This window comes from Manis javanica, chromosome 4 (genome assembly GCF_040802235.1).
Source record: "Manis javanica isolate MJ-LG chromosome 4, MJ_LKY, whole genome shotgun sequence".
Taxonomy (NCBI): Eukaryota; Metazoa; Chordata; class Mammalia; order Pholidota; family Manidae; genus Manis; species Manis javanica.
The window spans coordinates 120,334,585-120,352,788 of record NC_133159.1 but is presented as its reverse complement, the minus strand read 5'-3'; positions in this window follow the sequence as shown (position 1 = coordinate 120,352,788).

The window sequence follows — 18,204 nt, the reverse complement described above, 5'->3', positions numbered from 1 at the left end:
GTTTTCTATGCACATACATGGCATACATTTGTAGAACATCATTTCTCCCCCCACAAATGAGATACATGAATGGGTGCAGCTATGCCTTAAGGTTTTTCCACATACTAATGAAACTGGGTTGTATTCCAACCTTTCCATCTTAGAAAGTAAAAGTTTGCCACACTTTAAGTATCTGCACCTTTACTAAATCTTTTGTAAATGCGTGGGTACAACATATATGTTATTGTTGTTTGTAGAAATATTTGATAAAACCAAAAGGGTAAGTGGAATGTGTGTGCAATTTATACATATAATAATAAAATGAATACTTGTGACTTTTCCACTGAAGAAGCAGAACATGAGTAAGAGTGCTGAAGCTCTACACATTCCTTCCATGATCTCTCCATTTCTCCACTTTTTCTCATTCTCTGTGCTTTTCTTAAGTTTTAGCATGTATGTATTTGTCTCCAAGTAATACATGGTTTGGTTTAGCCTGTTTTTGTTAATTTAAAAATAATATCAAGTCCATGTGTTCTGTGATTTGCATTTTTTTATGCAATGTCATGTTGCTGCTCTTAGTGTTGCTGTATTTAGCCCTATTTCATTTCCACTGCTGAATAGTACTCTATGTGTCACCACACAACTAAGTATGTATCAGTTTGGCATTGTTTCAGTTTTCTGATATGGTAAACAACACCAGAAACATGTATGTCTCCAATTGTACATTTTTAATGGTTGCATTATATGATTAACTGTAATTTATTCCTTTATTAATTGATGTGTGTGTGTGTGTGTATGTGTGTATATAGGTATGTATGTATGGGTGTGTGTGTGTATTTATTTTTCTGGGTATTATCTTTATACAAATAAAGAGTACAGGTATGCTACCAATTCTGTATGAATCCACTCTCATTGTTGATGGTTGTCTCTCTGTTTGACAGATAAAATTGTCCTTTTTATCACCACTGATCCTATCCCCTAAGTGTGGTATATTAATATCACTACCCAGCTCCTCCTTCAGCCACACCTGCATGTTCAGACATTCTCCTTTAGTTCCCATTTCTTTTTCTAGCAACCATGAAACATCTTCATTCTGTATCAGTAATCTGCCTCCCCCATACTTTACTACTGCTCCTCCCTGTCTACCTCCTAGACTTTTTTCACAAAAGCTTTATGTTTCTATCATCAAGGTTTATGATATTTACATTTTGTCATGTAAACAGGGTAGCCTCTATGCTTTGGCTAGAGTTGATTCTAAAAGTTCGTAACTAACCCACAGCATTTATCCTCTTAAAGATTTGTAATTATTGTTCTCAGAACCAAGCAATGTGCTACAATTACATTTCCATTAATGCAGAATATGATAAACTCAATGCTGTCAAGGGAGAATCATTTTCTAGGTTTAAATTAAAATGAGGTCTACTTTTTTTTGATTCCATTAATTGCCTTTATTGTATTCTAAAAGTTCCTCTGGTTCTCAATATTCTATCAGTTTCTCCCACTCCACCCCCTCCTTGAATTTACTATCCATTTGAATTGGTTGTGATTTGAGCTTGATGTTGTCTTCCTAGGATTTCTCTTTACTCTTCTGGGTTAGATTCATTGTAGGTTTCACATCCTCCTCTATCTTGGTTTACTCTCTTGTTTTGAACGTAAGAATAGGTTCATTGGAAGTGAAATTTCTGAGAACTTTAGGATTCTGAAAAATCTTTATTTTACCCTTATGTCTGATTGATGTATGAACCAATAACACAAGCCAACATTAGTCAACTTTTTCATAAAGTCACTTATTCAACAAGCTTTGAATAAGTCTTTACTATGTACCACGTGCTAGAAATAAAAAGATGAATAAAACAAAATTTTGCCCTGGATTTATTTGTGTAGTGGGAAAGAATACATACACATATGCAATTATAATATGATGAGGTAACTGCTCTTATAGCAATATGCAATGAAATATTGAAATATGGGCTACAGATAATAAGTGCTAGAATGGCCAAAAATCATAACATTATTTTTGGGAAATAGCTATGCTCTAAATGTTTGACATCTCATTTAATTCCCACAATAACTGTATGAGGTAAGCTCTATTATTCTCTTCATTTTTTAAATATGAGGAAACTGAGGCTCAGAAAGGTTGAGTGAATTACCCACATTCCAGAGGGTATTGTTAAAAACAGGACAATAGTCCCCAAATGGAGTCACTGATGCTAAGCCCCACATCACCAAACCAAGATTTAACTTAATTACAGTCTTGGCTCTCCCAGAAATGGAACCTTAAACCAGTCAGCTGGGAATCACCTGATCAGCTCGGGCAGTTCACCTGCCTGATAGAGCCCTGCCATCCCCCATAAAGGAAAGGGACCTTGCAATAACCAACCTGATCTTCTGCAGGTATGACTTCCTTGTCCCTGCTCCCTGCTGCATGGACATGTCATTCATTTTGGGCAGCTCCTCAGAGCTTCTTTCTATCTGCTGGATGGGATGCTGCCTGATTCATGAATCATTGAATAAACCAGTAAGATCTTTACAATTCACTCGCTGAATTTTGTTCTCTAACAGCATGTAGAAGAAGGGTCATAGAGCCCAGCTAGGTAACTCCAGAATGCACCGTTTTAATGATTGCATTGTTCTACATCCCAATAGATGTTCAGTAAGAGAAGCTAGAATCGGTAGCTGGCATCCTTAGAGAGGGCTTTCTGGAGAAGGCAAGGAAGAAATAGAGCCTGTAACTCCCTCTGGAAGTGGTGAGGAATGGCATTGCAGAGGTAAACAAAGGGTCTTCTCTCTGGAATGTTTTATTTCTATTGTTTAAAAAAATTCCGAAGCAAAAGTTGCAAAAAGTTAGCATTTATTAATTCTGGATTGTGGGTATACAGATATATCCCTGATTTCTTTTTTTTTCTTGCACTTTAAAAAAAAGTTAAAAACAAAACAAAACAAAACACTGCAGGCTTAGCAGCTTGTTTGGAATGCAGGCAGTGAGAAGGAAGGGGCTAGGGGAAAAAAGAAATACAAATTAATGATCCTGGCACATACTTGTCATTTTCTTCCCGGGTTCAGTTCTGCTCAGTGGCTGAACACAGTGGGAGAGGTCACCCCTCGGGTTCTTCCCTCTAAACGCTCAGGGGTTTTGACGTCCCTGCTCACATTTCTTTGGCGGCCCTCCTGCTGTTTTACTGCAGCTTCTCTCCAGCAAGGATGGGATGCAGTTTCACGAGGAGGGCCTTTGACCCCTGGGCTTGCTGTGATCTCAGAGGCAGTGACTTGCACTTGATCAATTGCCTTCATGTTTAAGAATCATGCCTGGAAGTCCCACCATCCTTCATGATAACCGTGCTGCACTCTAGACACAGTGAGGGAAACAGAGTGTGTGCTCCTCTCTCCTCCATCGACAGCAGCAGCCCTGGGGCCCTCTAAAAAGGGAGGGCAGAGCACCATTGGAGCTGATTTAGTTTTGTAAGAGTTCTTCTGAGGGGGGCTAGTTAGACTCCCTAAGTTTCTAGAGGTGTTTAATGCTGTTAGTATAGTATAGTGTAAGAGAGATGAATGCCAGCTTAGGCCTGCTTTATACGTGTAAAATATGAAGCATGAAGACTTAAAAAAAAAAATCAAGATTTGGGAAATATTCCCTCCTGAAAATTTAAGAAACTAATATAATTGCTGACTCACTATGTTGTTCACCTGAAACCAATATAATATTTTATATTAACTATACTTAAACAAAAACTAAATAAAACAAGCAGTAAGGAAATACACCAAAAATAAATATATAAATGTAATGAAACTTATTTTTTATCAGATTGGGCAGACTTGTTGGTTAAATAGAATTGAAAGAAGCTTTGGGAGAAAGAATGTCATCTCTCAAACGCCGAAGGGAAGAGCAAGCTCAGTTAGGCAGGCATCCGAGGCCCATCGTCTTCAAATTGCAAAAACTTTACAGAGAAAAGGGTCACTTTTTCAAACCTGACATAATTATAAGCCCACAAAAGATAACACACTCTCAAAAATCAAATTCTGACAATATAATTACAAGTGATTTTTTGGTGAAGAAGAAAATGGGGAGACACCTATAAAAATCAATGTGGCTAGACTTTCTGATTAACTCACATTTTAAAAGAACTTAGTCAAGAGATGTACGGGGAGAAATAATGCAAAGGACAGATGGAAAAGAGGCTTCTATGAAGGTGTAAATGTAGGAAAGTGCTGAGGCTGGGAAAAAGCCCCGCGAAGATAGAGCTGCTGGAGACACATCCAGAATTGTAAGGAATACATAAGGTCTCTCCAGGGGCACAGGAAAGGCAGAATCGCTCAAGTATTTTTAAAATCTATTTTTATTCTATCTTCTGTCTTTCTCAATCTCTAAATTTGAAAGGAATTGAATAAATTTCTAAAAGTGAGAATTGAAACTCTTTGCAATAGTAACTGTATATACAGTATGAACATTTTAATTTTATACTTTACCAGGTTTTTGCCACCAGAATCATTCTCAATTTAGAAAATGGGTGGATATGTTTTCTTTTTCTATGCTCTTAAAAAGTTTAATTGATGTTAGTTAACTATTTTCTTGAATATTTCAAAGAACTCATTTATAAACTAGTAAGACTACCTTTGTTGTGTGTGGATCCTTGACATTTTGTTTGTTTGTTTCTTTCATTGTGATTAGGCTTTATAACATCCCTATGTATTTTGTGTCAATTTGCATATTTTGTATTTTCCTAGAATTTTTTCCATTTATCAAAATTAAATGTTAATGCACAGGGTTAATGTCTAGGGTTTAAAACTCTTGTCTCTTTCTATGGCTATAAATGCTTATTAATCGTAATATCCCTTTCTTAGACTTTGAACTGTGTGCTTGTGTTTTCTCTTTTTGATTCATTTAGTATTACTCTGCTTTTCCTTTTTTCAGTGCTTTGGTATTTGCTTTTATTCTTATTATTTTGTTCTCCTTTTATGGACATACATCCATCTGTGCCAATTTTTTAAACTTCCTGAATGATGTTTTAATTTCTTTTATTTTCACCCTTTTTAATAATAAAAAGCATTTAAGAGTAGGAACTTTTCTTTGAATTTAGCTTTGGCTGCACAGCATAACTTTAAATATTATTGTTATTTTATAAAGAGCCTGTGATTTGATTTTTTAAAAAATTTTTATTTTGAAATATTTTTGGGTTTGCAAGGAAGTTGCAGACTGAGCACAGAGGTTTCCCACCTTCCACTAATGTAATGTAACATATAAACATGGTAGTTATTAAAATTCACCTTGGTACAATAATGTTGAGTAAACTACAAATCTCGTTTTCATTTCACCAGTTTTTTGAATGATTTTTTCCCCTGCAGCATCCTCATAGCTGTCAGCTGTCAATGTCTCTTCACCCCCTGCAGCCTGGCCTTTTCCTCTTTCTTTGTCTTTCAGGACTTGACCCTTTTTTTTTAAATTGAAATTTAGTTGATGAACAATATTGTACTGGTTTCAGGTGTACAACAGAATGATTCAACAATTGTATACTTAATTAAATGCTCACTATGCTAGGTGTAGTTGTCATCTGTCAACAAAGATATACAATATTATTGACTATATTTCCTGTGCTGTACTTTCATCCCCATGACTAATTTATTTTATAATTGAATACTTGCGCCTTTTTAAGAACCTTGATGCTTTTGAATATTACTGATCAGGTATTTTGTCGAATGTCCCTCAGTTTGGGTTTGTTTGATGTTCTCTCATGACTCGACTTAGTTCATGGATTTTTGCCAAGTAGACCCCAGAGGTGATGTACCCTTTTGCAGTGTGGTGGATGTGCAATGCTGGTATGTCTTATTATTGGATATTAACTTCTGATCACTTGGTTGAGGTCTGCCAGCTTTCTGCAAGGTAAAGTCACTATTCTCTTCTCTTATTTTCTATTTTATTTGTATTGTCATGTATCTTGAGGAAGATACTTTTAGACTATTCAAGTACACCCTGTTTCTCCTCCAACTTTTGCTATTGAATTTGAACATTCATTGAATCTTTTTCATAATTATTACTGTCGGCTATTTGACATTTTCTTCATTTCTTCTGCATTTATTAGTTGAAATTTTCCTGAAGGGAACAGCTATCCGTTCTCCGCCATTTCTTATTTATTTATATCTGTATGGGATCATGGACACTTATTTTATTCTATTGATTAGAATTCAATACTCTGGCTATTTACTTTGTTGTTCAAATTCTTCCCTTTTTGGCCATTGGGAACTTTTTCAGACTGGCTCCTGTGTCCTTTCGACATGCCTCCATTCTTCAGCACTTTATTGCTTTCTGTCACTACCAGATGCTACAGGCTTATCTTGTGTTTTTCTTGCCCCAGCCCTGGAAGTAACCATGTTCCCAGGAGTACTGGGTCCTTTTATTAAAGAATGGTATCAAGAAATCAAGATCTAGGCACTGAATACGCTTGTTGCTACTGAGATATCATTGCTTTGAGGCTCCTTCAGTGGAAAGAGAGTGGAAATATATGACTATGTATTAACCTCTGTATACACAGAAATCTGTGTGTGTGTGTATGTCTCTGTCTCTCACATTATTTATTTTAAAAATCCCATGCATTTATATTGATACCTTTCAGTCCAATGCAAACCCTTTCCCTTTCCTTATTTGTAACTTCTTTCTCCAGGAGAAGAAACATTCACCAAAGAATGTCTGTTCACTGAACATTCACCAAAATTCACCAAAGAAGAAACCTGGTTTTCATTACATACAGTTTATTTATTTATTTGTTCAACCCTAGAATATTACAAAAAGGATTTTAGAATTGCTAACCGACACATTAGTGGAAAAAAAGGGAATTACTAACTGGGTACAATATCATTATTGAGTTCTTTTGACCTTAGTGTTACAATATCCTGTCAAAACACATTTTCCAAAGTTACTTAGGTTAGTTTATTTCCTTGCCCCCTTCATGGTGGTTACCTTATTAATTTGTTATCTAGTCAAGTTCATTTTCTAAGCTTGTGTCCTATTTTTGTGTTACCCCATGTCTTGACAGAGTTTTTTAAAAACTCAGATATAGTTAAACCTTTTTCTGCTCTATGGTAACAAAGATATAGAGGCATGTATCCACCACCACAATTATGACATGGATGGTTCTAATCATGCTCCAATCCCCTTATGCTGGAACTTTGCAGTTAACCGCTCTCCCATCCCCAACCCTTAGAAACCAAGGATATGTATTTTTGTTTGTTGGTATTGCTCTTTCAGAATGACTTATAATATAACCATACCAAACTAACCTTTTGGTTCTGGCTTTTTTCTCTTGGAAAAATGCATTTAAGATTCACCATTTTGTTGTGTGACTCAGCTGTTTGTCTTTTTTATTGTGGAGTAGTGTTTCATTACATGGATGTACCACAATTTCTTACTCTCACCAACTGAAGGATATTTCAGTTGTTTGCATTGAATATAGGTCTTTGCGTGGACATAATGTTTTCATTTTCCTGGTATAAATTACTATATGTGATATTGCTGGGTTATATGACAGGTGCATCATCATTTTATAAGATATTTCTAACATGTTTTCTACATTGACTCTACAATTTTTGATTTCCACCAGTAATGCATGAGAGCTCTGGTTGTTCTGTATCCTTGACAGCACTTGATATTGTCAGTTTTTTAGCCATTCTGGTAGACACATGGTGATATCTCATTTTGATTTTAGTTTGCATTTCCCAAATGATTAATAAGATAGTGCATATTTGCTATCTATATATCTTCTTTCATGAATGTCTGCCATTTGAGCCTCCATTTCTTCTTATATCCATCTTTTGTAGAGGGACAATTAATATTGCTGGCTGGGTGATTTTCTTTGACTTATTAATGTGTTCCTATATCTGGGTACTTTTCCTTTATATTCATAGCAGCAGCTGTGGTGTTGATGGCCATCAATGTTGACACTGATAGTCCTTGTTTCTTTCAAAGTGGTTGAAAGAATTGACAATATCTTTCCCAGAGAAGTGAGGACTTGGGGGTAATAGGTGTCTTCAACAATGTCAAGCATTTAACAGGTAGAGAAATGCTAGGCTTTTCCTGTATAGCTCTAGACTTTTGAATAATGTGCACCATTGGGCTTAAAAGGCACACTGATGTCAGCTTTACATGTGGAAGAATTTTCTAACAACTATAAATGGCCAGCAGTGGAATGAGCCATCAGTAAATGGGCCAGCTTCAGATGTAGGCAGGTAGATAGTGATGGTGCCATAGAAGGTGACTTGTATGGGTTAGGGGATTGGGAGCAAGGAGGGCCACTGTGGTCCTGTGGGATCTGCAGACCCTATGATTCTTATGGTCTCATATAGATAGTTGTAACTAAGCTGAAGACATTTCTGGGAGTTCAGCCTTCTGAATCATGTGCTGCCTCTAAGCTGTGTTAGAGTGACATCATGCTTAAGAGGGTGTGTTCTACACTCAGCCCTGTGGGTGGTGTCCTGGCTCTGCCTTCAGTTGGCTCTGTTGAGCATGGACAAGTTACTTACTCGTAGAATCTTTGAACTCGTGAAATGAGATTATGCTTATGGAGTAGAGCTTTGCCTGGTGCATAGGGAGTGTATTATACACACACTGTAGCTATTAGTACCCACCCTTGACTCTCCCAATTGTCTCAATCTCTCCATCTTCGCTTTAGGATTTTCTGCTGTTTATTTCTCATTATCTCACACTCTCTGCTTCATTCAGGAAGACGTGATGTCTTGGTTCTTTTGTTCAGAGACTGACTGTGTACTTTTGAGCCTCCTTTCTTTGAGTCCCATTCCTTGGGCACATTCTGACTTACTCTAGTCTTGTTTTTCAGCTCTGTCAGATGAAATATTATACTCTCCAAAACTGTGCAGGGACAAGAGCCTACAATCTTCCCTTCACCTTTCTAGGTAAACAGTGAAACAAAATTTACCCACCCTCATGAATATCCACCAAAAATTTTCCTACTCAGGTTTACTTGATATTGCTGTCTGATCTGTGTACCAGATAAACAAGGTCCCCACACTCAGCCTAAATTGTCTGAGTCATGCTGTCCCTCATCCTGTCCTGGACCTAGCTTTGGTATTGGTGTTTGCTTAATAGGTATAGGAGATATTCTATTTAAATTCTTACTCTTACAGGGTTTTAGAGCCATGGGGATTTTCTTTTTTCAAAAGCGAAGTTTCATGATCCCTCATTTCCTGCTCCTCATAGCCCTATCCATCCTGCAGCCAGTTCCTTGAATTTACCATCATTAAGAGCTGGGTCTCATATAGGCCACAGAGTCCGTTTCTACTTTCAGCACTCTGGCTGCCACCTAAAGAGGAAAGGTTCCTAAAACTACAAATCAGTGGTGTATCCTAACAGCCTCTTCCAAGAGAATATTTCTAATATTGCCTAATCACCCATAGTCTTATCTAAGAGGGGCAATATTGGGAATCTCCTAATGTCTCTGTCCCTTTTCTCAGAACCAATAACTCATGAAAAGTGAAAGGAAAGGTCAACTTCTGTAAGTCCTTTCTTTCAAGTTTTACTGCAAGTCATTTGCAGAGAAAGTCAAAACATCTGTGTTAAATGATTTGATCATCCTCTAAAAAATTCTGTCTTTTCATTAATCAAACATACTATGCTTTCCTCCCCTTGAAGGACTACAGCAATTTGAAAAAATTGAATTGTAGGATCTTAGATTAGATGAAATCTTCAGAATCATCCAGTTCTATCCTTCCTCAGTGGAGGGATAAGGACATTCCAATGGTCTCTAAACTCTTTGGTGGAGGACTCACTTCTGCTGTGTAAGACAGACCATCTAACTGAAAGCTGATTTCTAATGCTGGAAACCTCTTTCTTCTTTGCTGTGGCAAAGTGTCACCAATGACTTCCAAGATGTTTCACCAAACCATCTGTCTGGCTCCCATGTCCTTCACTCCATGGTGTTATTCCTGTGAATATGGTTACATTATATGGCAAAGGTGATATAATTTTCAGATGTAATTAAGGTCACTAATCAGTTGACTTTAGCAGTGGGAGATTTTCCTGGATCACTGGTGGGCCTAATTTTATGACAAAGCCCTTAAGAGCAGAAATCCTACTCCAGCTGGTAACATAAGGGAAAATCAGAGATTTGAGGCAGGAAAATGTTGAGATGAAGTATTGTTGTCTTGAAGATGAAGGAAGCCATGTCCCAGGGAAGCTGGGACCTCGGTCCAATAACCAAAAGGAACAGATTTCTGGTAACAACTTGAAGAGCTTGCACTGTTTGATTTAAGCCTTCTGAGACCTTGATTAGAATAGCCAGACTGTGAGATAGTAAGTGGGGATTCTTGTTAACTACAACAGGACCCTAGGACTCACCAATGACTCTCGGCTCTCCTTCATGCTCCACATCAGTGTTAACGTCGACCTGTCCTTCTCGTCAGGGTAGCATATGTAACAGTCCCTTTTCCCCTCCCAAATGCCACTTGCAGTCCTTCTGCCCCTTCCTGAGGCTATAGGCATATCTCTACTACCTGTCCCACTCATCCGTCACCCTGTGTGTGTCCACTGTGACAGATGGGTGACACCATCCAGTTTTGCTAGAACTGAGGGGTTTCCCAGGATGTGAAACTTCCAGTTTTGAAACTGGGTAAGTTCTGGCAAACTGGGATGAGTTGTTCACCTACTGTTGGTCACCTACTCATGACTGAGGTGTCTCTTAACATAAAAGCTGGTATAGCAGGTATTTATTTCTGCAGCCCTCTTTGTAGCTTGGGCTTGAGCATATGAAGTGGGATCAAAGGAAATTCTTTTAGGAAGTTTCTGGGAAGCTTTGAGGGTATATATATATATACATTTGAGGGTATATATATATATATACAATGTTATACCTAGCAGTAACAGGAGCATAACTCTGTTCAGGTTCCCAGACCTGATCCCTGTGTATCTAAGTGTGTGTGTGGGGGTCTTCCTACACATTAATACCAAGCAATTCTCAAACACCAGCAGGGCATTGGAGACTCAACTCAATTCTGATGCTGTGTTCTCAGAGACAGCACCAGATTTCCCAGGTTAAGGACTCCGTCCTATAAGACCTCCCTCCATCCCTGACTCCAGGTGCCAGTCACAAGCCCCAGGCAGTTACCTGTGCTTCTGACCTACTGGCTACAGATTGGAGGTCCCAATGACCTCCTCCTTGAGTTCAATTAATTTGCTAGAGTGGCTCACAGAACTCAGGAAAACCCATTTACTAGTTTAGTAAAGGATACTGTAAAGGACAGCCAGATAAGTTAACAGCCAGATGAAGAGATACATAGGGCAAGGTCCCTAAAGACACTTCTATCCTCGTGGAGCCTGGGGCCTGGCTCAGTGGCACGTGGAGGCACTCTGGTTCCCCAAGCATAGAAGCTCTGTCTGACTGAGAAGAAGGATCCATCTGAGCAGAGCAGAGCAGAGAGCCATAAGCTCTTCTCAGGGGTTTTGTGAGGGCTTCATTACATAGTCATGATTGACTAAATCATTGGCCATTGGCTGATTCAGCCTCCAGCCCCTGCCCTTGGGTGGGGTCCAAAAGTCTCTCATTAACATGACAAGACACCCAACTCACCTTTAAGGCTCTGAAGTGTTTTCAGGAAATGTGGATGAAGACCAAACATACCTGGGAAATACATATTTGGTCATATAATTGACCAAATATGTATTTCTTATGACTCATTATATTGCAGAAGCCAATGAACAGAGATGCATAAAGAGAAATGACCCTCATTACTGCTTTTGAATTTCTTTGTATGAATATATGATGCCTGGAGGTGCAGCAGCCGTCTTGTGATCATGAACAGGTAAGTCTCAGGACCAAGTCAATATGCTGATAGAGTAGAAAATGGAAGGGGCCTGGGTCCTTGAAGACATGGTTGACCCACTTCACTAAATACACAGCTGCCTTGTTCTGGAGATCTTTTTGTGGGAGATAACATTATTGGAGTCACTTTTAGTCAAGCATTCTTATTCTGGTGGTTGAAAACACCCCCATGGATAAGATACCATGGATATTGCTTTCTCTGCTTCCTGGAACCTAGTCATAGATCTTCAAGCACTGTTGAGTAGTCTGGTGCCACTTTTATGCAAGGCATTTCCATATGAGTCCCAATTTCTGTTAATTTGAAATTCTAGCATATAAAGAGTAGTTTTCCCTCTAATACAAAGGTAAAGTAGCTGGTAGAGTGACATAGGCACTTTGGCAAAGAAGCTTAAGACAGATAAATAGAGAGAGTCAAAGCAAAACAAGTAAGGAACTGAGAATGATTTTCTCACTTCTTTGAGGCATTAAGGTGCTGGGAGATCTATGATGAGTTGACAACATGTGTAATGGCGTGATGATAACTGGGCAGTACTTGGGTCATCCAACCCTGCAAATTGGGGAAAGAAGGATGGAAAGTGCCATTTGGCAATGCATAGTGTATGTTTTTATAATCAGCATGTCTAATATCCCTACTCTGAGTCTTAGAGACAGATAGGCTAAAACTCTGAGCTATCCCTGAAGGAACTGAACATTTGATGCTAAACTGGTGCTGGGGGAAATGTGCCACAATACAGCAAAATGGATTTACATACACCTCAACAGACATGCTAGTAAGCACAAAATATGAATTAAAACTGATTGCCACCAATTTTAGAGAAATGTCCTCGGCACTCTTCAAATCTAGTGGCAAGCCTGTACACTTGTGGTTATAAGGGTGATCCTGAGCTCATATGTGTCTATGACCACCCCCTACCCATGTTTGCAGGTCTGAAGTTCAGATACTTCGAATTTTCCTAACCTGAGGTTTACAGGTGTAGGTTTTCAGGGAGATTCCCCTCACACTTGGGGTGGGGTTGCAGAGCAGAAAACGTGTCTGTCAGTCATTCTGAAGGCACAGTATCTTCTTCATGTTTGCATTCTCACTGTTTATCAGGGGCAAGTGAAAGATAATAGATATTTTCTAAAATACAAATCTATTTTTGTTGCTCATTCCCTAAAAATGTCCAGTAGCTTCTACTGTCTATAGAACTAACCTTGAGTGTGATGTACAAGGCCTTTCTCAGCCTGATCTACCTGCCAAGTCTCATCCGCAGATCTTTCTGCTGTTGTTTCAAGCACCGCCACCCTCCCACCCCCTGCCGATATTGCACCAAGAGTAGCCACTGTTCTCCAAACAGCTCCTGCTTTCTCACCGATGTGCCTTTACTGATACTGTCTCCCTCTATGCATACTTTTGACCCTAAGTGTTCCTGGGGAAGTCCTACACATCAGTGATATTGAATCAAAGTTAGCTCCTTTCCATGATATCCTTTTATACATGTTCCTGTGAGATAGGTGGTCAGCTGGCAGAATGCCTGGTATGCACTCTGTGGAAATAAGTACCTATGGGAACAAGTTGAGATGAACTGAGTTCAAATCTACCTCTTTGTAAAATAAAGTGCATATTGGCACTAGTTCTTCCCTGTACTTATATAAGAAAAATCTACTGTTTCTTCCACATAGCTGATTACATTTTGCAGGTAGCCATAAACATGTATTTAACCTTTGTTCTCTCAGGCACATCCTGTGATTACAATGATTATGTGATTACTGGTGCCCATCTCTATTAATGTGCAGAGCTTTTCATGCATTATCTCATTTGACCTACAGACAACTCCATTAGGACCGTAAAGAGAATATAAATTTGTCATCATCGCCATTTTAGAGGTGGAAAACCTCAGTTTTGGAGAGAACAAGTGACTGTGCCAGGCTGTACAGGGGTATTTTAATTCATCTGACTCACATTCCCATGTTATTTTCTGGGTTTTTCAAATCTTGACCATCTTGGTCCCTCTGCTCTGTGTAGAGAAAATCAAAGTCCCTGTGGCCAGGATCCTCACCTGACCCTGGTCTGCTTGCCCACTGCACACGTGTGGGAAATACACTATCATTGACTCTATATAAAGAGCTCCACCCAGTGCTTTGGGCTGCTGCGCGGCTGCAGGACTACAAGGCTGCAGGAGAGCAGAGAGTGAAGTGGGGGCAGTGCCAAGGGCAGAGACTGAGATGGCTGCAGGGCAGAGAGGCCCAGAGGCAGAGACGGAGGTGGATTATGAACCTGCAAACTGCTGGATGTAGACATGACTCTAGTGCTCAACCTACCACAGTGAGAATAAAGCGGGTATAAACCCTTTTACCCCAAGAACATTCCATTGTCGTTTCTCAGTCCCACTGAATCGATAGTGAACTTGCCCAAGGCTGAACCCCCCAGGCAAGACATCTGAATCACCTCTAGTTCAAATAAAAAGTTTCGCTTTTGGTCCTCAAGTTAGAGAGAGCTTTCTCTTTCATGCTATGGCTCTTATTTTCTCACAGGATGGAAATTGAGTGGAGGTGTAGAGCTTGGTTTCAGTTGATCGCTGTATACTCTGCTGTAAATGGTGACGTGTGATTATCAGAAATTTGCTGAGTCTTACTGATCAGGCCCTAATAATGTGAAGTTTTCCATTTTTTCCCACACTAATCACTTGGGTTCTCCATCTAAAAGCTTCAGGCTATGGTTAAAGACGACCTCTGACAGAGAGGATCGTTTAAGCATTGTAATTGTCCAAAGGTCCTACAACAAAAGTGTGTGATTTGGGTGATATTAACCCCTGACATGCAGTAGCATTACAGTTACTGAGATTTTCACTAGTGGTGGAAGATGAAGTATTGTCATATGTGCAAGTGGTAACAAAAAAATAGGTGGTGAATGTTAATTATAAGGAATGTAGAACTGGCCTTTCGTTACTGGTCTTTAGAAGTCTTGTAAAAGGGAAAGAAAATGACAGGCTCGGTTAGCAAACTATTGACCTCAAGGAATACTGTAAAAGTCAAAATGTTTCCACTGCAGCATAGAGCTAACCCCTCCCACAGCCGGAGGAAGGCTGCTGAAATTGAGGGTATGATTGTGAGTGCAGCAGTCACCAAGGAGAACACATACAGCCTTGGCAGGTCTCTCATGGTAGTATCAAGGCCCAGCTAAGGGAACAGTAGACCTTGGGACATGACGTAGGGATATTCAAATGGACAAACCTGAGAACCTTGAACCCCAGATTACTTTGAACACCAGAAGAAACAGTGCCCTCCCTCTTCTAGAAGAGAGCAGTCTTCCTTGCCTGTGGACACTGCAGAAATACCACTAGAGGCAGGAGCCTCAAAGATGAATTTCATCCTAAGATCTGCCTCTACTTACCTTATTTCCTCCAGAACAATGGAGTCAGGTACAGCATAGCCCAAGCTGGACAATCCAAGTCCTCTAGAAGTACCATATACGCCCAAAGAATTACAAGTTTGGTTAATACATGCTAACATGAACCAAGAGACCTCAAGTTGGAGTGGATTTTAAGAAACAGCTGAGGAAATATGACCTCTTTGTATTTCAGTTTGTTCATTTGTCTAATCTGATTAACAGTGTCCATCCAACCTACTTTATATGGTTATTAAAGTAAATAAAGAAATTTTTAAAAAAGTGTGTGATTTGGGTCAGCTGATTTCAAGGGCCTCCTAAACTTAGAGAATTGCACTACTGGATTAGTGGAAATGCCACTCTTTGATGAAACAACTGGCAGGCTTATGTTCTCTCTTCTCTTGAGTTGTGTGCGTGCTTTTGTGCGGATTGTGTTATATGTGTCAGGTGTGTGTGTGTTGTATTGCTGGGTGTAGTGTTGTGTGAGTTTTGTTGTGTGTATTGATGTTGGGTGTGTGTGTCAGGTGTCTGCGTTACTTTGGTTTGTGTATGTGTGTTGGGGGCAGAGGTCAAAAGGGTGCAGGGGTAAAGAATGTCTTCCCACTGGGAATGGTGGGGATGTTGAAAAATCTTCTCTAAATCCTTAGTCTCTTCACCCAGGATTAAGCAAATAAAATCATTGTCTTGAAGAAGTCAGATTCTTGATGACTCCAAAGAGACAGCAGCAAAGTGAGTCAAGAAGCTTAGCAACGAGATAAAGGGACTTCAGCTCTGAATGACAGTTTGAGCAATACACCCTAATCCGATTACCAGGGAATTCAGTGTCAGTCTATATTAATGGTGGATTTAAAAAAATGGCTGCTAAAGAGTTAGTGTTCATCATCCAAGGACTTCAGTTATTCCTTTGGATGAAATAACCCTGGCCTGAAATTCAGGGTAAAGGGCAGGAGCCTGGGGTGAGGGGTGCGGAACCCCATCTCCTCTAAGGGTCCTTTGTTCACCCAGGTTTTGTTTAGGCTGTCAGCCTCTCCTTTGCCCAGAGGAAAGAAGGGGGATAGAGCTCAGGGACTGTGGCAAAATCAGGGGCTTGGTCCAGTGAATTTCATTCTGCTTTGAGTTTTCTTGGTGGAGGATTTTCACATTTGTCACCTCCTTTAACCTCCATGCTGAAACAATCCCTCATTTTAAAATTGTCCTGAGGGATTTAGCATCTTTTAATGCTTTATTTATTTGGAAGAGAAGGAAGGCAATGTGGTGTGAAAGAATAGAAAAAGGTGTATTTCTGTTACAGATTAATTAATCTCTAGGGACTTTGGTGGAAATCCTGGTGTGAGACTGGGTATAAGAATATGATTTACAAGTAACAGACACACTCTTGAATCCTGATTCCCACCTTCTGGCTCCTGTGTTTCAAATCCACACCAAGTCCCTTTAAGACTAAGACTCATTACTTAGCCAGACACTGGGGTTTTGTGTGTTTCCTTATTTTTAGGGCAGATACCCAGAATTCATATGGACTGGATTATGTTCTGAATCCAGTTTTGCCTGGGAAGTGACTAGCAAATAATTTAATGGTGTCTATGCTTCACCTGGGTGGGGAGTGAGTGTCTTGTAATTCCTTGGGCAGCAAGCATGAATGTGTTCCTTAAGTTAATGGACACCCAATGCTCTAATAAGAATTCAGAATAACATCAGGTCTGGACTGAGAACTCAGTTAGCCTGAGTGACAGGGATTTGCTTTTAGCTCTGGTTAGAAATCAAATTTAAGAGGACAAGGAGAGAGCCCCATACAGTGCCAGGACACTCCTTGATTTCAGAGAACCCATAAATGGAGTCTGCTTTTCCTAACACACACACACGTGTGAGGCAGTCTCATGTGGAGGGTTTTCTTGTTTTAGCAACTTGGGAGCGAGGGCAAGGTCTTGAATCAATGCACTAATCCCTATCTGATCTCAACGGGATCCCTGAGTTGTTCTAGAGGGAGGTCAATCATTCCCAAACCCAGATGACCACCGATATCACCTTAACATACTTACTGAAAATACAAATTTCTGGCCCAAATGTCTACATCTAACCATAAAAAAATCAAAGACAGTAGGGCTCAGAGACAAGTAATTATAACCATTCTCTAGTCATAAGCCAAGTTTGGGAACCACTGATACAGGGTGTCTTGGGGCAGGAGAGGACTCCTCAGGAAATGTAGCAGAGGATCTCATGATGGTTTGGCTCTTTTTTACTGTCAAAGAATTCTTGGATTTCTTTCCTAAAATCCCCTTTTAAGATCTATGATGGCTAGTTTGAGAGTAGACATATGAAGGGTGTAGCTTATGTCAGAAATGTAAATATTTGGGTGGTTCAAATCCTTGTCTTTTATATTTTACAACTGATGAATGTAAGTAAATGGCTTGCTTAGGCTCATCCATATTGTAAGTAGCAGAACCAGGTTTCAAACTCAGCTTTATCAGACCACAAAGTCTACAAGCTTTCTGCTACGTTATGCCTACAAGTAAAGAGGGAATGCTTGGGTCCCGTGTACTATGGGACCTCTCATTCGGGTGGATTTTAAACAAAGAGTGCGTCTTCTTGTAACCTTTCCAGTTTTTGTTGTAGTTCTTTGTGATTACAGATGGTTCCAGAAGGGAAAGGGGCCAGTGTCTTCCCATTTGGTGTGCACATTCTTGGCTGAATCAGAGTCTGTGCGTCACTGGAGTTCTTGGCTGAAGCCTGCCACCAGAACCTGGTACTGTTCATATTTATATATGTGATTTGCTGGCCTTCTCATCAACTTGAATGTAAGATTCATGCTTATGCTCAGTGCAGTTTAAAGAAGCTAAACTGTTTGATTCAGGAAGAAAATCCTCTTTTCTCCTGGTGGAGTTAAAAGTTAACATGCGGCAAAACACTTTATAAAAGGGTGGGGCATTTTGCAGTCAAAAATAAATGTGGAGTCTCCAGTCAAAGAAAGGAGTTCCTGGACAGTGCAGATGTGCTCTAAAATGAGACAGGTGCGCCTCTAAATGGCTTTGGGAATAAAGAAAG